Source organism: Pelodiscus sinensis, chromosome 15 (assembly GCF_049634645.1).
Source record: "Pelodiscus sinensis isolate JC-2024 chromosome 15, ASM4963464v1, whole genome shotgun sequence".
Classification (NCBI taxonomy): Eukaryota; Metazoa; Chordata; order Testudines; family Trionychidae; genus Pelodiscus; species Pelodiscus sinensis.
In genome coordinates, this window is record NC_134725.1 from 25,445,641 (window position 1) to 25,462,677 (window position 17,037).

General features: G+C 43.7%; 1 protein-coding gene across 18 annotated transcripts in view; it reads left to right on the forward strand.

Annotated features, from left to right (window-relative positions):
- The window catches only part of RIMBP2 (RIMS binding protein 2), a 185,512-nt gene that overhangs the window by 17,605 nt on the left and 150,870 nt on the right, over positions 1 to 17,037 (forward strand). For 6 of the 18 annotated variants that reach the window (XM_075898432.1, XM_075898435.1, XM_075898439.1 and 3 more), the window contains exon 1: positions 16,761 to 16,935. The gene's annotated coding sequence lies outside the window, so the exon portion shown is untranslated. Of the gene's footprint in view, positions 1 to 2,627; positions 2,718 to 16,758; positions 16,936 to 17,037 lie in introns of those variants that run through there. The other 12 variants (XM_075898444.1, XM_075898445.1, XM_075898448.1 and 9 more) reach the window with 7 other exon arrangements.

Here is a 17,037-nt window from a genome sequence, read left to right on the forward strand (position 1 = left end):
TGATTGCAAGTGAAAACAGATCCAAGTAAATTACTAAGCCAAAAAGAAATAAAAGATGCCAGCTAATTCTAATATACTAAGAAATTTATTACATACAAATTCTTACCATATACAGTTGTTCTTATCTTAAGTAAAATGTTTCAAGTTAAGGACGTTAAATACTGGGTAATTGACTAATTGTATAGTCAATGCATTTTTGCATCAATTATTTGATTAGTTGATAGGGTGCTTTCACCTTTGAAGTGTAGCAACCGCCCAAGGAGGCTGGGGACTCCCCAGCTGATGCCAGGCTCCATGTGGCACTTCACTTTGAATTGCTGCAAGAAGTCTAATGCCGGGCTCCCACGGCATTCAAAGCATCAGCGCCACACAAAGAAGCTGACCCCTGGCTCCATGCGGCACTGCCACTTTCAAGTAAGCCCTCTTTTCTCACCTGGGGGCTGGAGCTGGAAGCAACTAGTCTTTCACATCCCTACTTAAAGTCAGAGTTTATTTTTACTTTAGCCTGGGTCTACAGCTTTTCTGAGTTTTTTAGAGTCCTTTTTTTTTAAGGGTTTCTTCATGTCTATTCTCTTAAGGTGGGTGGGAAGACTTGATTGCTTTCCATTCTTAAAGTAGACTTTTCCCCAAGGCAGGAACCCTTTTTTCAGTCTCCTCCATTCCCATGGAAAAGTACCAGATTCAAGATGGTTTCCAGTACCAGATGACATGGTCACATGTCTTTCTAGGACTAGTTTGGGTTTATAGGAAAAATAAAGCCATTGATTTGAGTATTAAGCCATTAAATTCATAAAGTATCATTAGTTAAAAAGGACTTTAGAGGTGATCCTGGCAATAATAGATTGGTAAGTCTAACGTCAGTACCGGGCAAATTAGTTGAAACTATAGTAAAGAATAAAATTCTCAGACACATAGATGAACATAATTTGTTGGGGGAAAGTCAACATAATTTCTGTAGAGGGAAATCGTGTCTTACTAATCTACTAGAGTTCTTTGAGGCAGTCAACAAATATGTGGACAAAGGGGATCCAGTGGATATAATATACTTAGATTTCCAGAAAGCCTTTGACAAGATCCCTCATCAAAGGCTCTTAAGTAAAATAAATTGTCATGGGATAAGAGGGAAGGTCCTTTCATGGTTTGATATCTGGTTAAAAAACTGGAAACAAAGGGTAGGAATAAATGATAAGTTTTCAGAATGGAGAGAGGTAACTAGTGGGGTCCTCCAAGCATCTGTCCTGTTCAGCTTATTTATAAATGATCTAAAGCAGCAGTTCTCAAACTTTTTGGGCTCCGGAGCACTTTACGTGCATAAAAATGTATGTGGAGGCCCAGCAATCCACTGATTGTACGTGTTGTACCTATCAATGTTTCCAGTTTGTCAACCTCATGGAGCCACTGGAGATGTCTCGTGGAGCTCTGGGGCTCCGTGGAGCACAGTCTGAGAAACACTGATCTAAAGAAAGGGGTGAACGGTGAGGTGGCAACATTTGTAGATGATATTAAGCTGTTCATGATCGTTAAGACGAAAGTAGATTGTGAAGAACTTCAAAAAGAAACTCAACATTCACCAAACTAAGTGATTGGGCAACAAAATGGCAAATGAAATTTAATGATGATAAATGTAAAAAAATGCACGTTGGAAAAAATAATCTCAACTATACATACAATATGATGGGGACTAATTAACTACAACTACTCACGAGAGAACTCTTACAGTCATTGTGGATAGTTCTCTAAAAACATCCAGGCTGTCTCTAGACTGCATCCCTTTTCTGTAAAAGCGATGCAAATTAGACACATCGCAATTGCAAATGAAGTGGGGATTTAAATCTCCCCTGCTTCATTTGCATAAACATGGCTGCCGCTTTTTTCCAGCTCAGAGCTTTGCCGGAGAACAGAGCCAGTCTAGACGTGGATCTTTCGGAAAATAAAGCATTTTCCGAAAGATCCCTTATTCCTCTTAAAATATTCAGAACCATAAGCACATTTTCATAAAGCATGGGGGGCTTAGTGACACCCATTGCTGCCAAGTTTCCTGATGGTATACGTAGCTACAGCTTTAGATGACACCTTGACGCCTGGATCTATATTACCTTTTTGTACCAACTTCTGAAATGCTGTGGTATCCAGGTGGTGTATGTGGATCCCAGAAAATTGTTCCTCAGCAGCTGTTGGCTCTGTTGTGGCTGGGGGTATTATGAGCACCTGATGTTGATGGTTCTGCTGGTTTCTCTTCCCTTTTGGTTCTTCAGGAAAAGATAGGGCAAGAATCATGCCATCTTCAAGTCTAGGGATCTTCATTAACTCTATGAGGAATTGTGTATTGGAATTGTCTGCTCTGTGGAGTCAAGTCATGTCCCTTCACTTATAAGTCTTTAATCATAGCCGCTCACTTTATCAGCTCTAAATCCCTATCAGAAAACATGGTAACAGTCATTTATGGTACAAAATAGCCCAGCAGGTTTGCACCTTCAGGACCTTGAGCTTTCTGCCTGACTGCACACATACAGATGTGTTAATATCCAATGAAGTGCACCCATTGATTATTTAAGATACATGCAATGTAAAAGAATGTAGACTGAAATGGACCTGAGTGACCTACAACACCCTTTCTTCTGTTCTAGGAAAATGAACTGAAGGATGCTGTGCAAGAGAAGAATCGCTTGAGCCTTCAATATGCTAGTTTGTCCCACAAGGCACTGCAATATGACCAGGTAATATTTCCGTATGAAAGTCATGCTGATAGACTTTTCGCATCCAGTTATCATTGATGCCACACTGCCAGCACAGTCGCACTACTTCACTGCTGGGGACCCACTAAAGACACTAAAATGTTTTGTTTCAAAACCAAATTGAATTCATGAACAGTATGTTTTTTTTATGAAAAAATACTACTCCGCCGATGAAAGTGAATAATTAAGAGACACAGGCAGAAGCTGAAAAGGGGTGCTTTGTCTTTGCAGCATCTTCTCTTTATACTCTAAATTCCTGTGAGGCTTTAGGAAAAATTGCTGTTTGCAGTGGTTTTCACTAGAGCTCATCAGAAAATTATTTCTACTCTCGCATTCCATGTAAATTTTTGACAAAATCCCCCCTCCATTTTTGTTAATTTTTCTTATTTTAAAATTCAACAAAAACTGTGTGTCAAATTTCAGTTTTGCCCAAAAGCCATGGAACGTGTGAATCACTTTTGGTTCTACTCCAGTATCTAATTCTCCATCTTTTGCTTTCCTACTAGACAGTGTGCCTTGGGGGAGTTCATGAACCCCTCAGCCTGAAATGGCAAGGAAGGCTGCAAGGTTATGACCTATGACTGATGCAAACAGTGCTTTACCTCTGTCCACCTAGGAACTCAAGAAGAGATTGTGGTATTTGAGGCACAGTACTTCTGGAACCTTCCACTGTTGCTTGGCTCTCAGGGTACGTCTAGACTACATGCCTCTGGCGACAGAGTCATCTAGATTAGGCTACCGGACATAGTAAAATGAAGCAGCGATTTAAATAATCGCCGCTTCATTTAAATTTACATGGCTGCCTCGCTGAGCCGACAAACAGCCGATCAGGCATGAGGCATACCTGGGTGGTCAACAAATACCTTTGATGTCGGCAGGGGAGCGTCCAGACTATCGCGCTGAGCCGACAAACAGCTGATCAGCTGTTTGTCGGCTCAGCGTGGGAGCCATGTAAATTTAAATGAAGCGGCGATTATTTAAATCGACGCTTCATTTTACTATGTCCGGTAGCCTAATCTACATGCCTCTGTTGCCAGAAGCATGTAGTCTAGACGTACCCTCAGTCTAGCTATCTGCCTCAACTAGAGCAGGATCTGACAAAGAAAGGTGATAAATGGAACCTTTCCCACTGTAATTAGCTGTGGCTTTTGAGGGTCAAACTGTAGAAGGTAGTCATTTGCTCCCATTGGGTGGTGGTGTGGTGCACTGCTCTACAAGAAGTACCAGGAGAGATTGTTCCCAAAAATGGCATGTTCCCAACCTGACAGGCTTGGTGCACAGAAAAACTGAGAAAGCTGCATCACCCTTTAGGATAGTTCTTTCTATTGGCAGCTCTACCTGGCTTGTTCTGTGAGGCAGAGTTACAGCCCCAGTTGGTATGGGGCAATGTGACTCCTCCCTCATGGAGGGACACTGAGCCTATGCCTGCACTAGGTGTTTTGTTGGAAGAGGCAATGAAAATGAATCGTGGATTAGCTTTTCTCGTGCTTCATTTGCTTAATCTAGTCCGATCGTTTTTGTGCAAGACGTTTTTGTGCAAAAACATGCAGTGTGGACAAGGATCCTTATGCCGCGATCTTGCGCAAAAGGGGTTTGTTACGCAAAATGGATATGTCCACACTGCATGTTTTTGCGCAAAAACCTCTTGCTCAAAAATGGATAGGAATAGATTTTTGAAATGAAGCACGAGAAAACATTTGCATTGCCTCTTCTGACAAAACACATAGTGTAGACATAGCCTAAAGGAACTGTCCTTGCATTTCCCTGAGAGCAGGGCCTATAACTGCAAGTGGCTGTGTGGAATATGTAAGATGGGAAAAGAGGCACCTTGTGACTTCACAAAGAATACTCACAGTCTAGTCCCTAAACACATTTAAATTGATTAAAAATTATTACTTTAGATTGGGTTCTTACATTGGCTTAAAGAGCTAGTCGTACCCACAACTTATATCAAAGACTGAAACATAACATTAAAGACCAGGTGGAGATGCCTACCTTACTTGGGCCACGTTTCAAAATGTATGCTCAGGATTGAAATTCAGACCTAAAACTTGTACTATTCAATCTCAGAGCCAGTAATAAAGGTGAATGATTAGACTATAGAGGGTGGTTATGTATGTACTGTACTACTTCAGACATAACACACGGTCTCTAAACAGAACAGAAATTTTCTGCTCTTCTCAGCAGATTGGAAAGTAATTCAAGTAGTTCCTATATAAATCAGTAGCATAATAATATTTTGAGATGGAAAGAGGCCATATGAGTCTATCCACTCCATCTGTATAGTGTTCCTCTTTCATGATATTTTTCTTTTAAATGTCTTTCTAGCTTAGTTTCAGCTTCACCCTTTCCCCACCACTGTTGTTTAAAGAGCAGTTAAGTGTACCCTTCATAAGCCACTTGAAGATAAAGTTCCTTTCTCATGCAGTTTACATTGCACTTCAGACAAATGTAGCTTGTGGGCTTATACAGGGAATGCTTAAGAAGTTATTGAAGAAGGTTAGCCCTAATTATCTCTATAATAGCAGTAGCTGCATAAATTATATCTACAAAGATCATCTGTCTTGGAAGATCTTGGTTTTTTAATAACCACTTCATACACAATTGACTTTATCTGAGACAGAAATGTGACTGAAGGAATAGATGATAATGAAGCAGGGGTGGTCAAAGAATGGCCATCAGGCAAAATCTGGCCCACCCAGCATTTCTATCTGACCAGTCCAGCTGATGAGCAGTGTGTGCCTATTTTACAGCTAGCACTATGTGTTCAGCTGCCCCTTTCTCCACACTGCTATGTCCTACTGCCAAGCTGCTTTGAGGACCCTCCTACTAGCTGTGTAGATCAAGGGGAGAGGAAGGGAAAAGAGGGCAGTTCTGAAGTCAGGATGTTCCCCATACTCTTGTATCCCATACCTGCAGAGTAGGGACAGGAGGGGGATACACAGTGGAACTGCTCTTGTCTGAAGTATGGAAAGGAGTGACTGCTGAGAGCCTCTCTCCAATTTCTCTTCCTCCACATATACTCCATCTCTGCAGAGCAGGGGGACAGAAATCACAGAGTAGAAGAGGTTTCAATGCCGTAAAGAGATAGCGTGTGGCATCTCTCAAAAACTTACTGAGCAACAGCCAGCACACACACTCTGTGTCACACACCCACATACACAGTCTGTGCCACACCCAATAGTGAAAGTAATTTAACCTATTGCATCCTGTGTCCATGCCAGCTCTTTAAATAGCTCCCTGCTGGCTTTTGCTAGAGTTCCACCAGCCAGGGCAAAAGTAAGACCTTTAGAGGCCCTAAGCACTAAAAAGATTATGGTCCCCCCCTCCCCCATATGTAATTCAAAATAAAAACAATACCGTAAAATCAAATTTTTTTTAATTTTTTTTTTTTTGGTGCCCCTGCTTTGCTGGTGCCTAAGCACGTGCTAAGTCTGCCTATTGGGTAATTCAGCCCTGCACCAGCTCTTGCCGAAGCTGTGCACACTGGCTTAGCTTCACCTCTGGCCATACCCTGTCTTTGAGCCACACACACACACAATCACTGTCACACAGACACACACACACCGTTACAATCTGTGTGCCTCACACACACACACAATCTGAGTTACAAAGTCTCTGTCCCTCACACACAGAGTGTCTCTCTCTCGTATATACACACAAATTTTCTCTCTTTCTCTAGCCTCCAGCCCTGCTCCTTTCACTTGAGACTCTGTCTTTTCCAGGAGCCCAGAACTGGCCCTTGATGATTTACCAAAATTCATGGAATGCCCCCCCCCCCAGTCAAAATTATTGCCCATCCCTGTAACACTAGTCAAACAAATGGAGAACACATTCCAAAATTAGGAGGCTCAGATTATTTGTGGTTCTATACTTGAGGCCCTGACCTAAAGGTGCAATTACCTGCAGAGGGAAGCCCTTGTAGTGAGTTGTTTTAAACTATGGGTGGCAAACAAGTACAAATACTCATACAGGAGATCCTTGGGGCTGGTCTCAGATACACCCAGGACTTTCAAAAGTCTCTAGGGCCCTGTCCTGCAAAACTTCCCATTGACTTCAATGGGGGCAGGAGCAGGCCCTCAAAATACTTGCACTGAATTGCGAGTCTAAGAGTTGTGATGTCAAAGGCCAAGACTGAAACCCCCTCATCAAAACAAACTGTTGTGGCAGCTTCTCCACTGGGGTACGTTGTCAAAGCTCCAAGACCATTTACAGCAACTGAGGAGTAATGATAGTTTAGGTCACCTGAGGGAATATCCTCATAGTTAAGTCAGTGGAGCTATTACAGTTTATATGAGTGTGTGTGGTGGGGTGGATGATAATATGGAATACAGAGAAAGCTTTAAGCATGTATGGAACCAGTTCTGCTTTCTGAGTCATGCTTGGCAATTGGCTTACTGATAACTGAGTGAATTTCGTTATCAGGACTCTTAATTACAGATGCATAGAGATGGTTTTGTTCTGGTCCTTCTGCAAAGTTTGCATGGAGATAATTGGTATTTGGATATTAAAAAAAATCACAATGGTCTGAGTGGAATATTTTTCTAGACTCCCATGAGCATCTTACTTTTTCAAATTTGACAAGGTAAAAATAAATAATTGGAGGGTATATTGTAGATTTTTAGGAAAAAATATGAAATAGAAAAATGTAAAGTATAATGAAAAGTAAAGTAACATTAGAGATTAAAACCAGCCATGAAATATGTAGTGGTCCATGCATAGGGCTGGGAACTAGGAATTCTGAATAGTATCCTTAGATTTGTTCTGTGGACTTAGGCAAATCATGTAACTATCTGTGCCTCATTTTCACTAATAGCCAAAGAGACTTGAGTATGGATTAATTTGTCTAGTTTTTTTTTAAATGTAAAACTCTATACAGCTGCTAAATATAAGATGAAGACTTAACAATTATATAGATTTGGCCTCAAAGAGAGAGAATGCACATAAAATAAAGTCTTTATAGTCACACACTAATCACAATAAGAACCATTTCCATTTCTTTTTGTACAGGTTTTATTTTTGCTCATTAAAACTTAATTTTGAAAAACAGGACCAACATTTCAACATCAATTCTATGAATGCAAATGAGGATATATGCATATAACAAGAGCAGTTTTGTGTGAAAAAAGGCCGGAGTTGTAGGGGAATTTATTAACAAGTTTGTGCATGGCTTAAAGTCTGAGAAATCATTCCTATGCAGAGGAATGCACCATCACAAAGACTGCAACACTGATGAGGTGGCATTTAAATTGAGCATAGTTCTTGCACTGGCCCTCTGCAGAGACAAATTCCTTCACTTTGCATATATGCAGTCTTTGCATACTTAAAGCATGTGCAGTTTATGTAGGCTGTGATTTGGTTGCATGCTGATATGCATATAAAAAGGTTTTCATGTACATATACTTGTATACAAATAATTATCAATGGAAAATGTAACCTCTTCCTTTTATGAGATGATGTTTTCTCAAAGGCTGTGTCCAGACTCAGGGGTTTTTTCGGGAAAAGTAGCCTTTTTCCGAAAAAACTTCACCTGCGTCTAGACTGCAGCCGCATTCTTTCGAAATTAAATCGAAAGAACGCGGCTTTTCTTTCGACGGCGGTAAACCTCATTTCACAAGGAAGAACGCCTTCTTTCGAAAGTGCTTCTTTCGAAAGAAGGCGTTCTTGAATGTAAATAGGGCTTCTTCGAAAGAGAGCATCCAGACTCACTGGGTGCTTTCTTTCGAAAAAGCGGCTTGCTCTTTCGAAAGTTCCGCGTGAAGTCTAGACGCTCTCTTTCGAAAGAGGATCTTTCGAAAGTATCTTTCGAAAGAGCATTGCAGTCTAGACATAGCCAAAGAGACATGGGTAGTATGAGAAATTAGCTGGTTCACTAACATTGAGGATTAAAGCAGAGAGTTTTAGGGTACTTTTCTCTGTAACAGGTAAATTAGTCTGATCTCAGCAGTTTTGGCAGAATAAGCTACAGATCCACAGAGAACAGTTATCAGTGTAGTAAACTGTATTTGGCACTGGGAGAAAAGTTCTTTCACTGCTTGGCTAAATGAGCTCCTTACCAACGAAATAAACTGTTGTATTTTTCTAGTAACTTGATAGTCTTTTGATTTTACATTTTCACATTGACAGTGTAAAAACATTTATTTGGAGAAATATTTTTAGGAAAAATATGAAATAGAAAAATTTTAAAAGTAATGAAAAATAAAGTAACAGTAGACAGAAAAAACAGCCATGCGACATAAATATGTAGTGGTCTAAGCACAGAGCTGAGAATGAGGAGTATGAAAAACTGAAGGATTTTCATTCATTATCTAGGGTTTCACAACTGATCCAAGAAACAGAATATTTGATGTATGTTATTATATATGGAATGAAAAGCTTTGTAGATGACACACTGATTTATGTGCATTTAACGCAGAGTCATCTGAGAGCAAAATGTTCCCAGAGTTTCTCTCATGAAATCATGACTGTTTGCTCTGGATCTATCTAGGTCAACTATCTTTGCCTCTGGGGGCTTTGATAGATGTGCTCAATCTGTAATTCAATTTCATGCATATTCCATATGCTCTTAAACAAGCAGCTTGTTGGGGCGATCATTAAAATCACTATTTAGTGCATTTTTTGTATAAACAAAAATAAGTGAGTAATAGACTCCTTGAACACCCTGCTGCTGTTCTGGGTATACAGGCAGTCCCCGAGTTACGCGGATCCGACTTACGTCGGATCCACAGTTACAAACGGGGCCGTTCCTCTCCCTGGGAGACCAGGGAGAGGAACGGCCCCGTTTGTAACTGTGGATCCGACGTAAGTCGGATCCGCGTAACTCGGGGACTGCCTGTATACCCAGAACAGCAGCAGGGTGTTCAAGGAGTCTATTACTCACTTATTTTTGTTTATACAAAAAATGCACTAAATAGTGATTTTAATGATCGCCCCAACAAGCTGCTTGTCTGGGCTGTCAGCTGGCCGCGTGTTCCGCTGCTTTGCTCTGCTCTGCTCTGCTCCCCCTCCCCCTGGTCTGCAGACCAGGGGGACGGGGAGCAAAGCAGAGCAAAGCCACGGAGCCCGAGGGCAGCAGGATAGCCACAGCGCGTCTGGGCTGTCCCCCTGCCCCCGTGCTCCGCGGCTTTGCTCCGGACGCCTGTGGTACAGCAGCTGAGGCACTGCCGGTTGGTCCCATAGCGCCGCTCTGGGCGCCACTGGACCAACCCAGCAGCACCCCAGCTGCTCTACCCCAGGTGTCTCCAAGTCAGCAGCTGCTGAAAATGACCAGTGGCTGACTACAGGAAGCCCCTGCCCCGGGCTTCCTGGAATCAGCCGCTGATCAGTTTCAGCAGCAGCTGACTTGGGGATGCCTGGGGTTCTTAAGTTGAATCTGTATGGGTATGTCTACACTACCCCGCTAGTTCGAACTAGCGGGGTAATGTATGCATACCGCACTTGCTAATGAAGCCCGGGATTTGAATTTCCCGGGCTTCATTAGCATAAGCGGGGAGCCGCCATTTTTAAATCCCCGCTGCTTCGAACCCCGTGTAGCGCGGCTACACGGGGCTCGAACTAGGTAGTTCGGACTAGGGTGCCTATTCCGAACTACCGGTACACCTCGTTTCACGAGGAGTACCGGTAGTTCGGAATAGGACCCTAGTCCGAACTACCTAGTTCGAGCCCCGTGTAGCCGCGCTACACGGGGTTCGAAGCAGCGGGGATTTAAAAATGGCGGCTCCCCGCTTATGCTAATGAAGCCCGGGAAATTCAAATCCCGGGCTTCATTAGCAAGTGCGGTATGCATACATTACCCCGCTAGTTCGAACTAGCGGGGTAGTGTAGACATACCCTTTGTAAGTCAGAACTGGCGTCCAGATTCAGCCACTGTTGAAACTGATCAGTTTCAGCAGCGGCTAAATCTGGACGCCAGTTCCGACTTACATACAGATTCAACTTAAGAACAAACCTACAGTCCCTATCTTGTATGTAACCCGGGGATTGCCTTTATAAGAAATCATACATAGCACAGTTGTCAGTATGATTTAATGCAAAATCTTCAAGAGGAGAAAGTCCTGGTCAGAATATGCTATGGAAGTACAATTTGTTTGTTTGTTTATTATGGAGACTTGTTTCTTCCATTTTGTCCCAAGGTGCAGAGTTTATTAAAACCTGAATCCCTAGAGGAGGAAGTTTAGATACAGATTATTAGGACCATATGGATAATCATTAAACTTAGTGTTTTTGTAAGGCTTTGATATCTTGAGTGAGAGATTCTCTCTTTCTCTCTGACAAGCACACAAAACATCTTCATTTTCCACACATCTCTAATACAAATCTTCCCAAGATACATTGTCAGAAGACCTCTGGGATGTACTATCTGGTTCCATGGCTCTTCATTTCCCATGTGAAAAAAAAATCCATTGCAGAAACATACAATGTTCACCCAACACTTCAAGGAATTATTGTAAAATCCAGATAATTATTACTAGTAGACATAATTGAAGATCTTTTGGTAAATGGATACACCATATTACCATGTAATGCCTTAAAGTCTAATTGGAATATTTTTCAGCCACAGTGTAGAATCAGATTTAATATTAAGGAAAAAGATCAATTTGAGAATACACAAAGGCCCACTCCAGCAAGTAGCACTTCTAAATTAAATGCCTTAAATCAGGACATTAGGTCTGATGTTTCCCTTTTACACTGGTATAAATGAGTTGTGAGAATAGAATTTGACTTGACTTTGTATTTTCAAATATAATTCTGATAGGTTAGATCTCTTAATTATGATATAGATGTATCATACTGGATATGATTGATTATAAATAAGCACAATGAGAAAATAGTAAATAAAGTATACACATATAAACAATAGTAATCATAACAAGCTTTTATATCATGTTTTTCATCCTTTTCATCCTCCAAGCACTTTACAACGGAAGTTATCCCTATTTTATAGATTGGAAAATGGAGGTGAAGTAACTTAACCACAGTCATCTAGCAAGCCAGGGGTAGAACTGGGAATAGAACCCAGGGCAGTTGAGTTTAGGTCTAGTGATCATGCCGCTAAGCCATACCAACGAGTGAGGCAGATATTTAATAACTCAGAATGCTGGATTAATTATGAATTAATCTGACCTGTCAGTTTGTTGTCAGTAATAGATATGAGGCCTGTGTTTACTTTGGGTTGACAGGCTATAACTAAAGGCTTGTCTACACAGGAAAGCTTTTGTGAACTAAATTAGCATGTACATTTAAAGCTCAATGGCTATTCCATACTTGCAGCCTAATGTACTTCCAAAGTGGATTATGCCATACGGCTCAAAGGCATCCTTAGCTCAGAACAACATCATCTGTTTGGGAACTCATGTGGAATAGCTGTTCTGGGTTATTTCTCCCTGAAGACAAGCCCAGTATCTTAAAACCAAAACTGAATAGGCCCTAAAATTGTCTTTTCTGTAGCAATGGGTTGCCATTTCTTTGTCATCTTCTAACTTTACTACAGGAAGTTCCTATTTTAACAAAATCATGTGTTTCTCAGAAAGACCTGCAGTCCTTCTATAAATTATCTACAATGATGAGCAAAGATTAGAATTCTGAATCTTTAGAACCAAATGGACAGATTTACAACATTTTGCCCTCCTACTAACAGATTTCTCATAGTTGTTGGCCACATTATCCTGATTGTCTATGTAGAGCAGCCACCAGACACAACCTTCTTTAATATTGCTTTCATTTATTTTTATAAAGAATCTGCTGTTCCTTTCCATGTGTCAGTAGGCAGATGTTCTCCTCCTTTTAGGAGACCAGTCTTAAGATTTGCAAACCTAGTTGTGATGAAACACTCAAGGTGCATCTACATAGCACTGCTTAACTGGAAATAAGCTCAGCAATTTGAGCAACATCAGTTACATAGCTTATTTTGAAACACTTTATTGTGAAATTGGGAGTGTATACACAGCATTTATTTCAAAATAGAGCACTCTTCCTCCGATTTCCCTTATTCCTCATACAATGAGGGTTACGGGAATTGGAGGGAGTAGTCCCTCAGCTTGACACTATTTCGACATTAATCTGAAACAACTGCCTGCTGTGTAGACGCGGATTAAGTTATTTCAAAACAACGCTAGTTATTTTGACATAATGTTGCTATTTAGATGTACCCTAAGAGTTGTATCATGATGATTCATGCATGTATGCTGTGTCAGTGTCACCAAACTCCTCCTGCCATTCTGTGTTCCTGCTTCCCTCCAGTATATAAAACCATGTTTCCCAGGTCCTTCAAATATTTCCTCCCATCTAACTATAATTAACGTTCACTTTTGTTACCAGAGTTAGATTCTTATCTATAAGAAATCATACATATCACATTTCTTACATGGTTGGAATGTGCCTCTCCTGTGAATCACCTTTCATGTCCCCTTCATTCCATATGGACCGCAGCTGAGAACATATAATAGCATGAATAAATCAAAATAAAATTGCTTAGCCTTAAAGAATGGTGTGTTTCCCTATTCCTTGTATGTCTACACTACAGCGTTAATTCGAAATACCTTATTTCGAAATAGTTAATTCAAAATAAGTTCTTTCAAAATAACACGTCTACACACAAAATGCATTTCGAAATAGCCTTTTTCTATTTTGAAATAGCGCGTCCACACTGAGTGAACACTGATTCGGATTTAAGGCCAGCCGGAACCAGGTCAGTCAAGGCATCAGGTCAGGAGTATCTGTATGTGGCTGTTGCATGAGGCTATCTGAGGCCTGTGCTTAAAGGGACACCCCGCCCTTCCTGGGCAGCTGGTTCTCAGGTGTCCCTGCTTGCTTGCCTGCCTCAATGAGGGACAGCAAAGCATTTGTGTCTCGGAGTGCTCTGGTTGCCCTCACTCGGGACACCACAGCACTCTACAACTTGGAGCCAGAGTTGCATCTCATGGACGCGTTGCTATCAGCCTGGCTGCACTTGCTGCAGGCTGCCATCCAGGACGCCCATTGGGGGGCTGTCAGTATCCAGGAGGCCCTGCGGGAGAGCTTCCACCCTGAGGAGCACTCAGGGTCTCTCTGGTCTGCACCACTGGGGGCTTGTGCCTCATTCCTCCTTCATGTCCTTATATGTACCCCTCCCTAGCCCCCCTTCCTGATGTCAAATAAAATACACATTTTCAAAAATGTAAATTCTCTTTATTTAACAAAACTTGGGGGGGGGGATGAAACTATGGGGAGACTGGGGAAAGGAGCCGGGAGAGAAGAGGAGAGAGAGTGAGAGAGGGGAGGGGAGAAAACGGAGAAGAGAGCTGGAAGGGAGAAGCAACGGGAAGAAGGAGGAGGGGAAGCTAAAGACTCAGGGGTAAGGGTCTCGCTGGACCAACTGTCTCCCAGCACAGTAGGTGTGGGGGCCTCGGCTTCTCTGGGGGGATGGGGAGGAGGGTGTGGAGGTTGAGATGGAGGTTGAGGAGGGTGTGGAGGTTGAGGAGGGAGAGGCAGGAGGGGAAAAGAGTGGGAGCAGGAGCTGGAGAGGCAGCAGGTGCTGGAGCGGCATGAGGCGGTACACTCTGCACCAGGGTCTGCAGGTGTTCGCAGATGGCATGACCCTGGGCAAGCAGCTCCCACCGGAACTCCTGGTCATCCTGCACCCAGTGCTCTGAGGTGCGGTGCAGGGCTTGCATGGGCCCCAGGTGCTGCTGTTGGTACCCCTGAAGTGTTAGGGTGGCCCTGCTGAGACCTCGGGTGTGGAAGGATGTCCTGGGTGGGGTGGTGCAGCTGTGGAGAAAGAAAAGAAGTGGTCAGTTCTCCCTGGCGACACAATGGGTGAAGCCCAGCCCCCCTTTGCGAGGTGAGAATGACTGTGCCCTGTACCGTCACAGCCGCTGTGCTTGCACAGAGGCCATGGTTGGAATGTCCGGCTATCCCCGGGAGTGGAAGCTGCCCGGAGACCGCACCTATGCCCCTGTGCTGTGTATAGTGTGGCCAAGGTGAGGGGGAGATGTCTCCTGCCACTGTGTAGAGGGGGCTTGTGAAGGGAGGGCGTCCTGCTGTGTCCCACCCCGGGGTCAGGAGTATTTCAGGTCTCTTCACACACGTGTTTGGCTATCGGGCCACAGCCCCTGTGTGGCAGGCAGCTGGAGCCACCTGCCCAGGGGTGGAACTGCATGTGCTTGCACGTGCATAGGTTGCTGCGTGATCCATGGAAAGCAAGGCTCATGTGCACGGATCCTGGTCTCCCTCCCCGTGCCCATCCCCGTCTTCCCCCAGGAAAGGGACATTGATGGCACTCACCTGGTGTGGCCTCCCCAGACGACTCTGGTAACTCCACTGCTGGGAGAGCTCGGGGGCCCTGTCAGCATGGCACCCTCCGTGGCAGCTCCTGCGGCTCCACCTCTGCGCCCTGGTCAGGGCTCTCTGTTCCCGGGTCGGTGCCCTCTGGGGTGGCACGGACCATCCCACCCCCCATGATGCAGTCCAGGGCGTCAAAATAGGGGCAGATGTCTGCCCCTGTTGAGGAGCTGCCCTGAGTGGCGCTGGCATATGCCTGTCGCAGCTCCTTAATCTTCATGCTCTTGGGTGCGCATGTGGCCTTTGGTGACCATGGTGGCAGCTATGCGGCTGTACACGGTGGTGTTCCTCCATCTAGTGAAGAGATAATGGACATTGGAGGCCTCTCCCCAAACCTCAATGAGGTCCATGATCTCCCCACTAGTCCAGGAGAGTGCCCACCGTCTCTGGCCCCTGGCTGGCTCCTGGGAGCTGGGGGACTGGGCACGGGACAGCTGGCTGGCACTGGCTGCCCGGCTCATACTGGGGCCACTGGGTGAGGATCAGTGACTGCTGGCTCTGTGCTGGCAGGCCTGTAGCAGGCCATGTACTATGGCCAGAGTCTACCCCTTTACGGGCTCCGGGGAGGGGAGGGGAGGAGAGGAGTTTTCCTGGTTTGGCCCAGAGTGGCCACCAGGGGAAACTGGGAAGGGCTGGAGGCCCCCTAATTCGAAATAAGCATCTACACAGCGCTTATTTCGAATTAGCTATTTCAAATTTGGTGTTATTCCTCGTAGAATGAGGTTTACCAAATTTAAAATAAGTGCCCCGCTATTTCGATTTTATTTCAAAATAGCAGTTTGCCTGTGTAGACACTAGGAAAGTTAACTTGAAATAATGGCTATTATTTTGAATTAACTTTGATGTGTAGAGATACCCTGTGTGTTTTCCCAATTTTTTCTGCCTTTTCTGACTGTTCTTTTGCTTTCATTCTCTCTTTTATCTCAATGCCATTCCTTGTATTTCTTTGTTCTGCCCCAACCTTTTGTCATTGTATTTCCACTTCTGCTTTATTTTTCCAATTCTCTTTCCTCTGTTTCCTCCATTTCCCCCATACCATATCTCCCAGTTCTTTATTTTTACCTTTACTTCAGATTTACCTACAACCTGCCCCAAGTTTTTTTCTCTCTTTGGTCTCCCCTCATGTCCTTCCCACTAAAGACATTCTGACTAAATCTTCTTTCTGTACTCTCAGACACCATTTATCATGATGTCTTTTCCAAAAAATTCCTACTCATAATAGCTTTTTCCCCATGTGTTGAGGGACAAGCCCCCTCAATCTTGAAGTCCTCAAAATCTGGGGTAGTAGGGCTCCCTTTTCTCAGGGCCAACCTGTCTCATAGACTCAGTTTGTAGTTAATGTAACTTTATCAGGGTATATACTGCCTTCTGGCCTAATTGAAAACACAGTCCCCTCTATCAGGGAATACATAGCCCTGCAGGACTAGTCCCAAAGTACAGTTCCCATTATCAGGGTATATACGGCCTTCCAGCCTAATCACAAACACACTCCCCTCTCTCTGAGTCACTATGTCCTAGAGGCCTAGTCAACAGGTAAGCCTCCCAAAGTACCAGGGAGCGGTGATAGGGTTGCCAGGTGTCTGGTTTTGAACCGCACAGTCCAGTATTTGAGCTTTCTGTTTGGGAAACAAATTGAGAAAATATAAATGTCCGGTATTTTCTAAATAAGATGGAATGTCGATTGTGATGTCATGTCAAGTGTGTCCGGTATTTGTTGTAACCATCTGGCAACCCTAGGTGTGGTGGCTGCTGCTGCTGCTGCAGGGGCTTTTTCAGGAGCTCTGGCTTGAACTCCTTCCCCTCCTGAGGACAGCCCCGACTGATTGGCTCCCTGGGCTTTATACCCTGACTTCTCTAGGAGCATGCCCAGCAGGACTGCGGGGTGAGGCATTTTCCGTTACCTGGGCCAGGGCTACTCCCTGCTCCTTAGTGCAGGGTAGATGCACCCCTTTCCTCACATCTCCTAAACCCTTAAGCATCCATC